Here is a 16,534-nt window from a genome sequence, read left to right as displayed (position 1 = left end):
AGGGAGAGGGTTGTCCTGCTGGTGGTCCTGCACTCTGCTGCCTTAACTCAACACAGAAGGTCTGGAGTAAAATATTGGGGAAGCTGTTTCAGTTCTCTTGGGGGCAAGGGAGATGCCAAACAGTGAGGTGTTTTTATACCTAATTGAAAGACCTCAGGAGGGAGTGGTTTTTTCGACGTGAAGTATTGTGCTCTTCTGCCCTAACCCAACATGGACGAGAGTTGAAGGTTGGGGGGGGCTGGTTCAGTTTTCTTGGGGACAAGGGGGATGCCTAACTATGGTGTTGGCAACTATTGTAGGATCCCAGGAAGGGGTGGTGTTCCACGAGTGCTTTTTTCCACGTGTGCAGAAGGTAGGTGAGGATTGGACCGTCCTGCGGGCGGTCCTGGTTTTTCTGCTTTAAATCGACTCGGTGGACTGGAGTACAATATTGGGGGGGGGGGGCCTGCAGGGGGGCAGGTACCCTGGGGGCAGATGCGGGATGCAGTGCCCTGGTTTTTAAGGGGTGCCACTGTTGGCTGGAGACCGTTGGGGCCTGCTGGCGCACTTAACGCAGCAGAGGGGGTACTTGATAGGCCGAGTCGGCCAAGTTCAGGATTACGGGCGGTCTTCAGGATGACAGTCGGGTTAGGATTACGGCCGGGTTTCAGGATTACGGCCGGGTTTCAGGATTACGGCCGGGTTTCAGGATTACGGCCGGGTTTCAGGATTACGGCCTGGGTTCAGGATTACGGCCTGGGTTCAGGATTACGGCCGGGTTTCAGGTTCCGACCGGGTTTCAGGCCGGGTTTCAGGAGTACGGCCGACTTTCAGGGGTACAGCTAAGGTCATGAGTACGGACAAGTGCAAGAGTAGGGGTACACTGAAGATGAAATGCTTTGTCTTGACTGAATTCTCTTGCTGCCTTTTATAGGTGGACTTGGTGGAAAAAGGGAGATGTGAATAAGTTGCGATATATCCAAGCGGGTATGCTTCCTACGGGGTATTGGGAATAATAGACGAAGATAGGCTGCGAAACACAAGTTTCCCGGGATGGCGCACGGAATCCTGTGGCACCCAGATCAATGGGTTTAACGCCGTTAGTTAGTCACTTCAGTGGACAAACGGGAATGGTTGTTAGGTTCGGTTTTACTCAGGTCGTGAAGCAGGGTCGTTGCCCCTTCAAGGATGGAAATGATCAAGAGGTGGGCAGGTGGCGGTCTTCTAGTTGGGAACAGTAGGTCAGACTGCAGTTAGTAAACGTGGCAGGGGGGGCAGCGGCGACGTAGCCGTGCCGTTTTACTTTATATATTCTGTGACTTTTCATAAAGTGTTTTCGAGGGTGGAGATATGCAGGTATGTTCCATCAGGCATGCGACGATACAGGCAATAATCTGAATGGTACTTACCAGATTGGGTTCCAGCTGTCCAGCGCAGGGTTGGAATTATTCATCCACGTTATATGGGGGGAGCGTGAGCGCTATATCTGAAGGTGAGGCTGTTTTTGGGGGGAGGGCGAGAGCACCAGTAGGCTCCTCGCCCTGTGGCGGGGTCCTGGGCCAGGAAAATGGCGGGAACTCCGGTTTGATGGGGACTGGCCCATACTGGAACAAAGAGGGCAGTCAATGGGGCTCCGGGCTGGCGGGAGAGGGGGCCGTCCTGCTGGTGGCCCTGGACTCTCCGGCCCTACCCGAGATGCCGGTGCTTGGAGGAAGCAACTTGGTAAAAGCTGGTGCGCAAGGAAAGGCGCAAAGCAGTGTTTTGGTGGCCGCGTCTAGGGGGTAGACGACGGGTAGTTGCCTGAAATGGAAGCAATGGAGATGGGTTGTGTCCTGCTGGTACAACCCGCATACCGTGTGTCTCGGGCGATCCCGAACTGTAAATACAATTGCAACTGTAACCTGTGGTTCAAACGAATACTGTGCAACCCAATGTTAGCAATGTGTGTTGGATTGGATTAATAAAAGTTGGTCTAATGTTGACAGTGCGTGCATCTATAATTAAAGATGGCGTTATCTGAGAATTAATAAAGACTACGCAGTGAAAACCATCCACTGGTATGGTGCCTTTTATGGTGGGAAAAGAGGGGGCAAGTGGGGTGGGACGAATTGCACGTTATATGCCTACTATTGGCAAGGAGTGATGAAGACCGGACAGACGATTCAAGGAACGTGCTTCGGGGAAGCTTGCCCCAGTTTATTGGTGACACAGAACAACTGGCTCAATATTTTTTTTCTTCCAAGTTTGGTAAGCCATGTAACAACACGAATTTAAACTGAGTTGTGGTGATCCTGTTGAAGGTTTGAGTTTAAAAGTTCTGTCACCCGACTAATCCCCATGTTTTCTAGATTTGTGTAACCTGGTTACAGCTCCGTGTCTGCCCTGAACCTATACATTATGTATAGTATGATAGTTATTCTGTCCATTACCGAAGTCTGTCGTGTGTGTCACCTGCGGGATAATCGACTGTAAGATGTATGTTGTTACCTGGCGGTTAGCTCGTTTGTGCCAAGCTACAGGCGCCCAGGTCTGTCCTTCAGGGCTGGCTCTGCGGGGCAGGCCGGAGTCCGTGAGTTTCTGAAGCCGGTTAGATAAGCCTGAAGTTTAAATACGAATGAGTGCGATGTCTAGGTAACTTGAGGGATAAGTGCAGGGCTTTAAGTGGGATGAAAGGACTTGGGGGTCTCCCAAAGGGGCGCGGCCGATATAATTAAGGGCGTGGCTTAAATACGCAAGGTAAAAATCTGTACTTAGCATAGTGTGCCGCCCCACTGGTATTTTGCTGCTTCTGTCATTGCATACAGATATAAAATACAACAAGTAACTTTACACCTACAAGTCATGGCTATTGACTTTGAAATGGTTATTAGTTGTGTAAGATAAAAAAAATTAAAAAAAACTATGGCTTGTTTGTATAAATACTGAAAATGCTTCAGTTCTGAAATGATGAGACTGAAAGATCTATAATAGCAAGTCTCTTTAAAGTTACTTCAAAGGCAATGAAGGGTGGTACTGCTGCAGAGTTAAAAAAAAAAAAATTACAAAAATCCACCCTGAGGGCAAAGATGCAGAGCCCGATAGAGACCTGTCTCGGCACCTGTTTTTTAAAACAGCCGATACTCGGCACCGGTAGGACCCGGCCCACTTAAAGCCCTGGATAAGTGAGGTATGTGATGTTTAGTCTGTACGCTTTGTGTCGCTCACGGCATACCTTCTCCTGTCTTTAACCAAAATTATGTTAGTATTTGTCACCAGCGATCTAGTGTTGTTGCGCGAGCCCCTAGCCCACCTATTTCCACAATATTTTGAGGCGAATGGCAGTTTTCGGCGACGGGGGGAGGGGGTCGTAGGTTGGTCTTCCTTTCCACAAAACTCTCATTCTGTACTACCACTACGTAGCAATATGTTTTTGGTTGTAGTGAAAGGAAGGAAATCGCTCCCTGGCCTCTGTCGAGTTATCGAGCACTACGCCGGGTTCAGTGGGCCCCAGTCCTACTGGACCAATGGGAGCTGCGCCTCTGTCTTCTCTGGGACCGTGACGCTGACTCTGCACTTTTGAGAGGGCCCGCGCCGCATGACTTCCTCTGCTGACCATTGCCTTCCTGATTCTTTTGCGCGCCGAAGGCTGAGGGGAGCTGACGCAGAGATCTCCGGTCCAAGAGTCCACGGTAGGGGGGTTTGAAGACTCTGGGTGAAAAGTTAACTTTGAAACCTAAATGTGAACTTACTTTCCCTGGATTGTGTAGTCTTGTGGTTACTGAGGCGTAACTTTCAATAGTGCAGCAAGTGCAGTGGCACCGGCCCCAGAGTGGTAGGATGCCCACTGCACAAGCTATGACTTTCTTTGTTATTACCCAAGCAGGGTCCTATTCCTGTCTTGCCTCAGAGCAGTGCCACCTTTACGGTGCGATTCTGTGCCTAATGGGGCCATTGGGTTTGGGCTGGAGTGCTCTGTGCTCCGAGCGGCGACGAGTGAATGAGGCTCTACTTGGAGACGCACGCCGAGCTGCCGTTGACTCCAGCCTTCCTCTGTCACAAGAGGCTCAAGGTCCGCACTGTTTTGATTCAACAGTGGGATTCACTGTATTATTTATTGGAATCGTCTCGACGAAAAGGTAATGCGCGCACTGCGTCAGCGGGTACATTGAGGCAGCCCTGATCCTCGGCATATGCCCGGTGGCACGCACCAAGGAACCCTCCGTTCACGGCAACAATGATGATGCGTGTTTTTCGTGTCAATAGTGGAGCACTTTCTTTAACCCTGGACCACCTTTACCCAGTCAGATAAAGGCTAGAGCACATCTAGACAGTGTGTAGCCCGGAGTCGCCTTCCTCTTGTCTGGGGGCGGCAAATGACATGAAGAAGCCCTTTCTCCTGTCCGCGGCCTCCCTTTATGCAGGGCAGCGAAGTATATTATGGCCTGGAGCCTGCCTCGTTCCAGTGCACACTGAAGAAAGGGCGGCTTCAAATTGTGACTGCACAGACTAGAGAAATGGACTCTTCATGTTGTACGATGTCACAGACGAGCGAAAGGGGGCTCCTAGCTATACACAGCCCCATCCTAAATAAAGGGAGGTTTCATGTGATTCGCTACCCCGACTACCGAAAAAGGGGCTTCAGGCTGCACCCGCTAGACCAGGAAAGGGAGAGCGCCTCCTGGGGGGCAGATTATACACCACCTAGGCTAGTAAAAGCCCACGCACTGTTAGGTTCTGTGTCTACAGACTGAAGACACAGAGCCTCCATGCTGTACACCATTTCATCATACCCTGAGGGAAACTCCAGTGTACGTTTTATTAAAGATTGTCCTGTATAATATAATGCAACTTATTGTCCTGGCCCATACCACCTCCCTACTTTGGCTCAGATGGATTCTTCCCTATTTGGGCACAGTGTAGTGAGAATTGTTGCAGGCGCAGTGTTACCCAAAATGCTTTCAAGATGGCCCACAGCCTGCTAGTCTGTTGCAAAGTTTCTCAGCAAATGAGTATGCAAGTGTGTAGATGGGGCTAATTATCATTAGCCACCCTGCCTCTTGCCCGCTCAGCCACTCCCCCACTTCTGAGCTGAGCCCGAGACGGTCATCCTTGTGGAACTTCTCCATGCTTGCGTCTCTGGTTGTTAGTGGCATTTAAGGAGTGTCCTGGGTCTTGGGCGATTCAATGGCATGTGGTGCAGCCATGCTTGTGCTGTGTGTGACTGGATGGTAGCAGCCATGTGCAAGCCTGGTGTGCCTCACCAGGTGGGTGGGAGGCCTGGATTCTGGTCACGTCATGGTCTATTGCCTCTTGTGCAGCAACTCTTGTTACGCTTCAGGCAATAGCTTTTTGTCAGCTTCTCAGGCAATGACACAGTTGATTACTTCAGGTGCATCAGCTCAGACAGCCCCATGTCTTCACCATTCCTGATGAGAATCTTAGGACTGAGTCTGGAGACCACCAACAATAGGGTGCACAGCTCGCCCTTTATTGTCCTCTTCTCTTGCAGGCCCCCCCTGCACTGGAGTCACATTGCATCTTGCTCCTCCTGGACAGTCACTACTCCTGCAGGGTTCACGGGCTCCTTCTCTTGCTCAGCAGGGAGACTGGATTTTAGGTGCTTCTAGATAGGCGATCTGCTCTGGCAGCAAGGGATAGACTTATGCGATATCCCCTCAACTTGGGGAAGCTGGCTGTCCGGCATGCACCAGCTGTGGTTGCACAGCAGGCCTCCGAGTACTCTGCGGACTACTGCCATCGTTGGTAACAGAATTATGAACTCTAATGACAAGTGTGTAAATGGGTCTCATTTTTATACATTTAAGGCATACAATGTGGAGTCACTGTCTTTGCATTCAGAACCGGTTTTGTGTGGTTCTCCTTTCAAGTGTCCCCTCCAGGCTGCTCTCCGGGCTAGCCTTTGTGTAGATTGATATACCTCACAGTAGGGTAGTCTCCAGCGTGAAGCACCCATACACAAGCACAAAGAGGGGTGAGTTTTTTTGCACCCGACTGTAATAAACCACACTGAAGAGTGATCTGGGAAAGTACACCAGGCTGCCATCGGCTAAGGGGTCCCTTTTACCTTGAACAACTGAGACTACAGTCCCAGCATTCACCCCACCATCTACCAAATGTCCGTGCTACAGAAAGACCAATTAGCAGTTCCTGTAAGTAAAAGTACTAATCACATTTCTCAGCACTTCATTGTCTAGGTCTCCTCCCTCCCGCTTAAGAAATGTCAGCTGTGCACTCCCACGGTCTGGGATAACATCCTCATCTCCCTCTAGTGCAAAAAAAGGCAGAATCACCGCAGGGCAAACACCCCCGCAAAGAGTGCATCGATGTTTGCCCCACTGTGAAGAGTCTGCAAATCTGAAGAAGCAGCTGTAGCCACGTGTTAGGTCTGTAGCTCTAGTGTAACTCACCAGGGGACCATACACAACATTGTCCTAAACATCTTAGTCTGGGAAATAGCTCTTAAGTTCAGAAACCACTAGTCACATGTTAACATATCTGAAGAGCTACCTCAATATTTCATGGGCAATAAAATACTGCCATCAAGTGAGTAATGGTAACGTCTTTGTTAAACCACTTGAATAACCGCAGTTTTAATCACAGTATAAAGAGATCAGTTGTAGTTTCGCTATAAATATCGAAGCACAATTTAACAGAGAACTGCTGAAACATTACTGAGTACAGAGATGACATTTTTTTTTTTTTTTAATTCAGTAGGTAAATGTAGAAAGTTATGGTAGATTAGGGTTTCTTCTCACTGGAAGAGTGGCAATGTGATCCATGCTAAAAATCTAATCTTCTTAAGTCCAGGTTCAGAGTACAGAACAAGAACTGTGACACTCGGGCAGCCTTTTAGGGCCATCCACTGGTGAAGATCGCCGCTCACCAAGGAGCAGGTCCTTGAGCTTGTCAAAGCCTCATAAGATTTCAGTGTCAGTGGCGTCCCTAGACATGATTTTTGAGGGCGAGGGCACTCAAGGGCCCACTTATGAAACTGGTTGGTCTACCTATGAAGGGAAGTTGTAACATTCTGTGCGTACATTATCAGCGCTTTGCACGCTGTGCCATGTATTTTCAATTTTCACATTACAATAAGGGGGTGTACAAGTGTGTGCAAACACCAGACCTGCGTGTTGTAACCTTTGTGACATAGTGCCTTGTGGCAGCCAGTTTTAGGTCTCTGCGCTGTCCAGCAGAAACATGTTTTCAATCTGTGGGCTTCAGCCCGCTCACAGGCTTACCATTTGCTCTCTCCATCATCACTCTCGTATACTTTGACCTCATTTGTCCAAGGCATGCACACCTCATGCCTATTCTTGTTTTTAGCCCTCTCCAGGGAATGGACCAAGTAACTGTGTCCATGCACTACTCCCGTTTTAGGAGCTTATTTTTAGGTCTCGCCTGACCCAGCGCATGCGCTGGTCTGGCGAGACTTTTTGAGGGGGCTCCAAAAAGTGCTACCAGGCCAGCCTAGAACTACAGTGCATGTGCACGGGCGGGCGCACGCGGTGCTTGACTTAATCACTTTCGCCGCCGCACGACCGCTTTGATGTTTGATCGCGATCACTTTCGCGGCCGCTTGTTTGTAATGCGTCACCCCTTTCGCATCTCCCAGCCTAATCGGGTATCTGGAATGGGATATAACATTCTCAAGTCCACCGTACTCTCATCAAATGTTCGGGGTCCCGCTATACCTAATAAGTCCATTGCTACCCCTTCTGTTCATACCCTGCGTTTACTCACTTCATCAAGGGTGTAAGGCTGCCTCTTTGCCACTCGCTGCCCTCTGATGTATTTTGGCATGCATTGCGGCTGCCATTATATTCCCTGGGTCACCGTGCCTTTCTTCACCTCGTGATCCCTCTCAAGCTCATATGGAAGCTGGTGCGAAAACCATATTGCATCCTAGTTTAACCCCCGCAGGTGGAAGTACCACTGAATAGGAAATACTAACGAACAGCTGTTATTTAGAGCACTTAAAAATGACCGGAGCTCTGTGAGAAGCGCTATTTAAAAATGTTTTAAAATTTTTTTTTTATTCTGGGTTATTATTCACAAATATACGAGAGGTTAAAGTGAGCATCTTGAATTTTCACAGAGGATCAAATTACGGAAGCTCACCAATCTCAAGGTGCCAGGCGGCAGCCGCTCTTTAGCCCAGCAACTCGTGTCCAATGTTCAAGCCGCCAAACCCGAAAAACCTTTCATAATCTTTCCATGTCGAGTCCGTCTCAGGCCTTAATAAAGAGGTTTAAATTGGTTTCGCAATCTAGAGATTTGTTTTGTATCAAACTATTTCGAGACAGGTCTGATTCAGAAGCCATAGGCCCAGATCTCAAAGGTGTGTGTTCCCTGGATTCACAAAAGCATCGTGAAATGATCAGCCTTCTAGCCCATGCCATGCTCTGGTTCATCATGACCGTCCAGAGCCGAGGGCGCAGTCTGTTGGTGGCTCTCCTTCAACAGGAGTTAGAGCAGTCTCGCCCTCTCCAGGGGGTCTTGACGCATAGAGCGTAAAGGTCATACAAGGACAATTTACAGGAGACCGTTCTTCCTCCTTGATGGCCAATATTTTGAAACAATAATGGTCAAGAGAATTAAAAGGCAAATGAGGAAAAAAATGAAAAAAACTTGTCAATGTGAACAATATAACTTGTTAGTCAAGTTTTAATGCACGTTTTCTGTGGCTCCAATTTAAAAACAAGCATTTACAATGCAATAGGTCGCGAGTTTGAGCTATTGGCATTGCAAATAACAATGTCTTTTATTTTTGTTATCTTTTTAAAAAACATAAATAAAAGGCATTGTGTAATTTACAATGCCAGTAGCTTAAACTCTCGTAACTGCGAGACCTATTGCATTGCAAATGCTTGTTTCTTTCTGTTTGAACACTCCACACAAGTGCTCATGTTTTCACTCTGTCCTCTGTCTCCTGTTGCCTCTTACCCCCTCCAACCCATCCCTCATCCCAACTCCAGCCCGATGACCCTCGCATCCGAACGGCTTATTTTTTCTTGCTATTATTCGTCAGCCAGTATGGCTTGTTTAGTAGGCTTTGGGTGGATTTAGGTTTCTGTTAAAAAAATAAAATAAACATTGGCAGCTTTGGAACAATGCCTTTTTTGGCAGCACAGCGCTGTTATTTATTATGGAGCTGTTAAGACACTCCTTTCCATTTAGGCTGTTCCCAAGCAGTACGCATGCATCGTGAATAGTAGCAGGGCAGCCCTCCCTTGCATGCACACAATACATACAAGGCAGACAACAGTTAGTGTCTCAGAAACAGATTGCGTAAACAGACCGCAGCGTAGATGCACCTTACGCTACAAAATGACTGCCTTTATAGTGTGAAGTGATTTTGGCCCGCCCCTATTTGTTTTAACTCTGTTGTTTAACTTGTACAATGTAACTGAAAGATGAAGCATTTACGTGTCTTAAGATTTTGAAAAAACATACATTTTGCTAGCTTGTGGCTTTAATTTTTACGCAGCTATAACCACACTCCCTTTGTTTTAGACTGAGGTCAACCAGTTTTTGTTTGTTAAATAATTTACGTTTGCCCATCTTCTATATTTACTTTACTTTTTGTTAGGCACAGTAGATGATTTGATTTGTTCACTAGTGCATGAGCAAACGTTCATTATTTCGGAATCGAGTATATTCCTTCATGAAGCAACTAACCGCTGATGGGAACTTCAGGAAAGCAGCAGTGTGTGGTCATTCCAGGTAAGTGTTGGCCGCAGTATGTGGCCTCGGTTGTTTCTTTGGAACTTGAAGCAATATCCCAGGACTGCTGCGAGCACTGGAATAGGACAAGAGTGCTAGTGTTCATTGAGCTTCATTTTCACTGTTACAAAACGGCATGTTTTAACTTTATAAAAATCTGACTCCATCAGCAAGGATGCTGCTGACTCATATTGGGTCCAGGTTGCCTTCCGCCACAACTCAACCTGCATTGGCAAAGTCAATAGGTCCCGCCTCAGCAAGAGCGATTGGCTTTTTTTTAATGCTTTGTTTAGCCATGTTGGACAACAGTGGTGCTGCTGTGCAGCATGGCTGAACGTAAAGAAAAAAATAGTGTGTGATGTGGCTAGCATTGACCGCGTCAGTGTTTTTTCCCTTTACTTTTAGCCACAATGTTGTAACATAGCTAAAACACATTGACAAAGCCAAGAGGTTTCGCATAGGCGAGACCTATTGGCTTTGCCAATGCTGCTTTTTTTCATTTTCTAGATCTGAGCAAAAAATATGCTTCTGAATACCAAGGTGTCACAAATCGGAAAATGTAGATGTGTACTGTACTAACATTTAAATGCATTTTAATGACACAAGCACCCCATTCATTATTAAGGTGAAAAGATGGCTCCATGCCGCTAAGAATGCAGTGCTTTGCTCCAGTACTGGTCTTTTATTTCACAACATAATGCCTTGTGATGGTTTTAGTCTTGATCGCTGTGAATAGGCACTAAATTACATGGGTGTGTAAAAAGAAGACTGCGGATTGGACCATTGTGACTTTTTTGACATAAGGTCCGCTGGTGATCTTGTAATGGAAGTGATAACATTTTTGGGCTGGGGTGGAAGTCACATTGTAGTAAGAACTTAAATGTTTGAAGTCAAACATGAGTAGATTACAAAATGTAAAATCCTCCATTATACAAAATGTAAAATCCTCATTATCAAGTCAAGTCAAATCAGCTTTATTGCGGTTAGATTTACCATAAAAGCATATACAGAAAAAAGAAAACAAACATATCACAAGTCAATTAATACATTTCGATACATGAATCTCATATTCCTGGATGATTATTAGACATTTTGTTTAAAATAATTTAAATAAGTTAGAAGATAGTAAAATTAATAAGAAACAGATCATTAAAAATATAAAAAGGAAGGTCTAAGGACTTGATGGTCATATACTTGTTATTAAAGTGCTACAGTGTCATTTATCAACTTCCTTCGTGTTATCCACATAGTGTAAATATTTAGCTACTGTAAAAGCGATCAGTGCGTCAGTATCTGTTTTCAGAACCCTGAAAAAAGCCAAGTATTGCCTCATGCCCAAGTTCTTACATAGCTGAATTATCCATTTTTTCCTAATATAGGAATAAGCTGGACAAAAGAGCATAACATGTACCGGAGATTCATTCTCTTGTAGACAGCCTGGGCAAGGTCGTGCGGGGCCCCCTTTCCACCTGTCAATTTTCTGAAAGAGAGGTAGAGTACCATATCTAAATTGTAAATACAATTTCTTCGCCAGTGTGGGTTGAATTTGGTCAATCACAGGCTCAAAGCTATAAGAAAGCTTGATATCCAAGAAATTATCGGTCAGACTTGAGCTTTTTGTGGAGCTAAAGAGATTCATTAAATTTTTTTCTTTAATCTTACTTATCATAGTTTGTTTAGAAATGGCTGGGCAGGAGATTTCAGGATTAAGCCAGAGTTCCTCGAGCCCAGTCAAGATAAGTGATTTTTTTACAAAGGCCAACCACGGAATCTTACCGGATCCTATTGTGGCTAGCACAAATTTAAGCTCCTCCTTGTAGTGCACCAATTCTGGGGTGCTCCACAAGCGCTTCCAGTAAAGTAAGGGCCGAAGAGCAATGATTTCTGCGATTGGATAAATATTTAGATCTAGCCTTAGGGGGACCAAAGGTGTGCTTTGAGACAAGTCCAACAGCTGTCTTATAAAGTTGTTTTCAGTTAGTGATAGATTACTAACTGATATGTGTCCCCAAAGTTCTGCCCCATACAGGGAAGATGCCCTGGCTTGGACTTTAAAAATTTCAAGGGGGGCACTGATTATTTTATGTGTGCAGTTCTTTTGCACTTTCAGAATTCCTCCAGCCGATTGTGTTAGCCTTAGATTTGCTTTGGTCAGTTGTGGGCCTCATTATACAAAACCTCACAACAAGTATTGTGCTGCTGTTTATTTTTTTTATATGGCCACCTCTGTTCCTGCCTCTTTTCACTTCGCCATCATTCTGACTTATCACTTCTGTTCTTACCCTCCCTACACTTACCGTTTTTATTCATTGCCTCATCTCTTCACAGTTTTTATATCTCTTAACTTTCACATCCTTTGCAACACTTCACTGCCACATCTCTCCAAATATCCTGCATCCCTTTACTGTCATTTCTATCCAAAGCCCCAGCATTTCTCCTAGTCCCAATAATTTATCTACAGCCCCTGCCTCTTATCACAGCAGGGTAACGTGGCTTTGCCGCCAATGACGGCGAACACGCAAAAGAAAATGGAGCTTCCCAAGATATGCCTTTTCGTTTTTTTAGCTCCGAGCAAACCAAACACACACATCTGTTTAATTTTTAGGTCCAGCCTAGGCAGCTCTTGCACTGTATGTGAGAAATGTTGTAGTCAGTCTGTGGGCTGTAAGCACGCCCATGTAATACCATTGGTTTTTGTTGTGCCATTTAGAAATGCTGGTTTTCTTTTGGTTCATTGCTTTGAATTGTCCCTCCTTTGGGTGCTTTTATTCAGGCCAGGTGATTTCTCTAAGTGATGGTTTTGGTTGATCATCATACGTTTCCTCCTCACACAGAGTGCAATGGCCCCTCCTCCCGTCTGGGCATCGCAGTCTCGTCGCGGAATTCTGGCTGGCACAGGGATCATTTTGGTTGGCCATTGCAAAGCACATGAATTCCTAAGACGAGGGGGCTATAAACCACACAGGCTTACATTATTTTTTAGTTAATTATGAGAGCATGTTTTCTGTGTATTTGTATGAGATGTAAGCCAACCCGTACTCTGAATAAATCCACATAGCTAAACTTTTTTCACTGGTATGTAAAATGCACTGCATTTTTAGTTAATTTTGTATTTTAGAAACACTGCGCGTATATCCATTTCATTACTATAGCGAGTCTATTTGCGTTGTTGGGCCTTTGTTTGTGCCTCTGACCCCGGGCAGCTGAAGACTTTTGTTTTAAGCACTGCCCAACAGTTGACATAACACAACAACCGCCTAGCTCGGAAGCTGAAGCAATGCAGCAAGCTCTGGGAAGGGCTGGTGGGCTGCGGGCGCCGTGCATCCCAGGCACGGCCATTGCACTATTTTCCCTAGGGAAATCGGCTGGGATTTATTGAAGCGAGTCTGCTGGGGACCCACTTGTCATTGATTGCCGATGGTGGACTGCCAGAGATGGTTTTTTTTTGACCAGCTGCCATTGGCTTTTATACAGCCTAAAGCTGGCCAGAGGATGTGGTCGGTTCAGCGCAGGTGCCTTATAGTTACAGGCCACAGCTAGCTTGGAGTGTGGATTATGAAGTGAATTTGTGTTACGGTGGATAATAAAAATTACAGCCAAGAAGACCTGGATTGCTAGAGTGTTGCTTTGGCCAGTAATTTCACATGAGTTTCTGAAGTAAGCGTGACACCATGTGTTCCCTAATCCACCTTCCCAGCTTTGATTGTTGATAAAATCTTTCACCGAAATTCACATTTATTGACCAAAGTTTTATAAGGTATCAATTATTTATTCTGGACAAAATGTATTAGTTATGATTTTAATTTAGTTCAGCCTAACTATCTGTCTATTCGGTTGTGTGTTGTGCAACAATGCAGAGTAAATCACCTCTATACATGCATCAGCAAAGGGAGCTCCCATGATTCTCTCGCATCGGGAATAGCGCCTAAAGCTTTCACAGAGGGCAGGAGTGACGAGGGTGCTCTTCTGTGAGTAGTGTTGGGCCGCAGTCTGTTCCACTGCTCGGAGCCCTAACTCTACCAATCACTGCTCACTTGATTTAGTATTTTTTTCTTCAGACATAGAAGGCGGGGAAGCAAATATTGACTTAAGGCTCCTTTCTTGCACCTCTTTACATAAAACAAGTAAATCTTGTCTAACACAACTCCAAAGAGTAATTGTCAGACCTTCCAATAAAAACTGAAAACCAGTTCATCATGGCTCGCCGCGTGTCTAGGATCCACATTTCTCTGTGGCCTGTGGGCGCTACATAGATTAAGGTTTCACATTTCCTTCTGCAAAGGTTGTGCAATGACTACATCCATCAACTTTACATGTTGAGGAGCATAGTTCATTGGTTGCCTGTCTGAGAGTGTAACCAACCGCTTTTCTGGGGAGCCTATGTCCCTTAATAATACTGTATTTCAATACCTTCATGTGAGGTTCATGTAGATGCTAATATATGCATGTATACGCAAATATATGCATGTTAGCTCGGTCACCTTTAAAGATCCTATGAGTTCAGAGCCTCAACGAGTCAGCATGCAGTCAGAACGTAAGGCCGCCACCAGGGATTCTTGTTCCTTTTCTCTTTGGCTTTTCTACAGCAGATGGTGTCTGCAGGTCTCGCTTTGCCAGACATGAAGTGTCATATGCTTTATCAGTGGTGTTTGCTACTGTAATGTCGTTTGATTTAATTAGTTTTCTTGTGTAAGTTGTGGAGCTCCATGGTGGTGGAAGATGGATTCCATTGTGTAATAGTAGTCCACAGGTGGAAGGACGTTTGTGAGTAGAGCTACAAGAAAACCAATGCTTCCTTTTGTACTCCAGTTGTGTGTGCTGGCTTGTAAGTGCTTTTTTCTTTTGTGAATAGCAGTTTTAGCTCTAGTTTTTCAGCAGTGTTTGTTTTGCAGTGAAAGGACCAACTCCTCTTAATTTGCATGTGCACATCTTCTATGTAACTTTACGGTTTAAAATACAGTATCAACAGTTTTTCTCCATTTTGTGCATTTTAAATATGTTTTCGAGGTGTTTTATTTGCTGAATTTCTTTAAAGAGCTTAATCAATATGATTAGTCTTTAATACTTTAGGGTTTTGTGTATTTAATATGTCCTGCTTTAACGTGCCTCAGTGTTAGAAATGGGGGTCTTTAGTTGGCAATGGTTTGCACCTTGTCCGAGTAGGGACCCTTCCTTCTACTCAGGATTTAGGAGTTACACTCCTAAAATAACCCCTTCTCACCCCATTGGGAGCTTGGCACGAGCAGTCAGGCTTATCTTAGAGGCAGTGTGTTAAGCATTTGTACATAACCAACAGTAACGCAGTGAAAGCACTACGAAAGGACCCCACACCAGTTTATAAAAATATCCAATATTTTTATATACTTAAGACAAGACCCAGAACGATAAAAAATCCACAATACAGTACTTTAGAAATCGTCAGTTATAAAAATAAAGTTCCTTGAAGTCGATATCTCTGTCCGGGGCGATCACTACGTCTTGAACAACAAATTTAAAATAGTTCTGGCTGACCGCGGTGTCGCGGGCTTGCTACAGTGTCTGGAAGACCCGCAAAACAATACCTTTAGAAATGCAGGGCGCCTGCAACCTTTCTATGCGCTCTGGAAGCACTGCGTCGCAGGTGTTGGTTCTGGAGTTCGGTGCAGGAGTTGTCGGGCCCTTGAAGTCACGCGCGTTTCGGATCGAACTCACGGCGATTGAAGTTAGGAGCGTCAGTGGGTGCTGCGGTGTGAAGTGCCCTCAGGTCGCGGTGCAGAAAGCGGCTTGGTGACAGTCGTCCAGCGATGTCGGTGAGACCAAGGCTGCAGTGTGAAGTGATGCGGTGCTCGTCACCGTGCTGGCAGGTTACGGTGCAAACCGCAACGTCTTCCTTGCTGAAGCGCTGTCGTCGGCTGACAAACTGGAGTCGATGGCGCCGGAGTCAGTAGGCCAAAGCTGCGGTCTGGGATGAGGAGAGTGCGTTGTGTAACTTACGAGTGGTGCCCTCGAACCAGGGTGCAAGCAGCTGCATTGATGTCTGCGTGGAGTGTTGTCGGAATTACCGGGGCGACGGCATGAAGCGAGGCAGTGCGGAGTATGGGGCCCACAGGTAGTGTTGCAAGTAGCGGCTCGATGGCAGTGTCAGGTGGTGTAGTTGGCGAGACCAGGGTTGTGGTGCGGCATTGTGGCGGTGCCTTCAGGACAAGGAGTCTGCAGAGGCGTCGTAGACAGTGTTGGGTTGCTTTTTCTTCTGTTTCATCACAAAACACACAGTCCCCAATGCTGAGGGCAGAAGGACGTGAAGTCTTTGCTGTTCCTGAGATTTCTTGATTAGGGGGCAATCTTTACCTCAATCAAGCCCTTGTAGAAACTCACAAAAATAGATTGCAGAAAGTTCAAGTCCAGTCCTTTCACTGCCCAAGACAGAAGCAGCCACTGCAGTCCAACACAGCAAAGTGGTGGTTCCTCCTCAGCTTCTCCAGCTCTTATTCTTGGCAGTCTTCTTGGTCCAAAAGAGTTCTAAAGTTCTGGGGTCTTGGCCCCGATATTTATACCCCAAAATCCTTTGTCCTCTCAGACAGAGAGTGTCTGTGCTTAGTCCAAACCAGTTCTGTCCTCTCTGGCCCAGCTTCCTGGCAGGGAGTGAGGCAGCATTGTTCAAGGCTGACTGGGCCTATTCAGGTGCTAGTGACAACTCCTCCCACTACTCTGAATGCAGCCCAGGTCTATTCAGCCAAGCCTTGACTCATTCAGGAAAGGCAGGACACACATCATGCCCATGGTGTCCCTCTGAGAGAATGCACCTCCCCAACCCCTGTCACTCCATAGCCAGACAGTCAGTACACATCCTTGC

General features: G+C 46.1%; 1 protein-coding gene across 2 annotated transcripts in view; it reads left to right on the top strand.

The window, feature by feature from the left end:
• Window positions 1–16,534, top strand: part of NPL (N-acetylneuraminate pyruvate lyase) — a 137,515-nt gene that overhangs the window by 52,116 nt on the left and 68,865 nt on the right. Inside the window, exon 1 of one of the 2 annotated variants that reach the window (XM_085601737.1) lies at window positions 3,580–3,647. The exons of the other annotated variant lie outside the window; for it this stretch is intronic. The gene's annotated coding sequence lies outside the window, so the exon portion shown is untranslated. Of the gene's footprint in view, window positions 1–3,579; window positions 3,648–16,534 lie in introns of those variants that run through there. 2 annotated transcript variants of the gene reach the window in all.

The sequence above is a fragment of the Triturus cristatus genome, chromosome 4_2 (genome assembly GCF_964204655.1).
Source record: "Triturus cristatus chromosome 4_2, aTriCri1.1, whole genome shotgun sequence".
Taxonomy (NCBI): domain Eukaryota; kingdom Metazoa; phylum Chordata; class Amphibia; order Caudata; family Salamandridae; genus Triturus; species Triturus cristatus.
The sequence above is the reverse complement of the archived record's forward strand: the minus strand, read 5'-3'. Positions and strand labels throughout refer to the sequence as shown.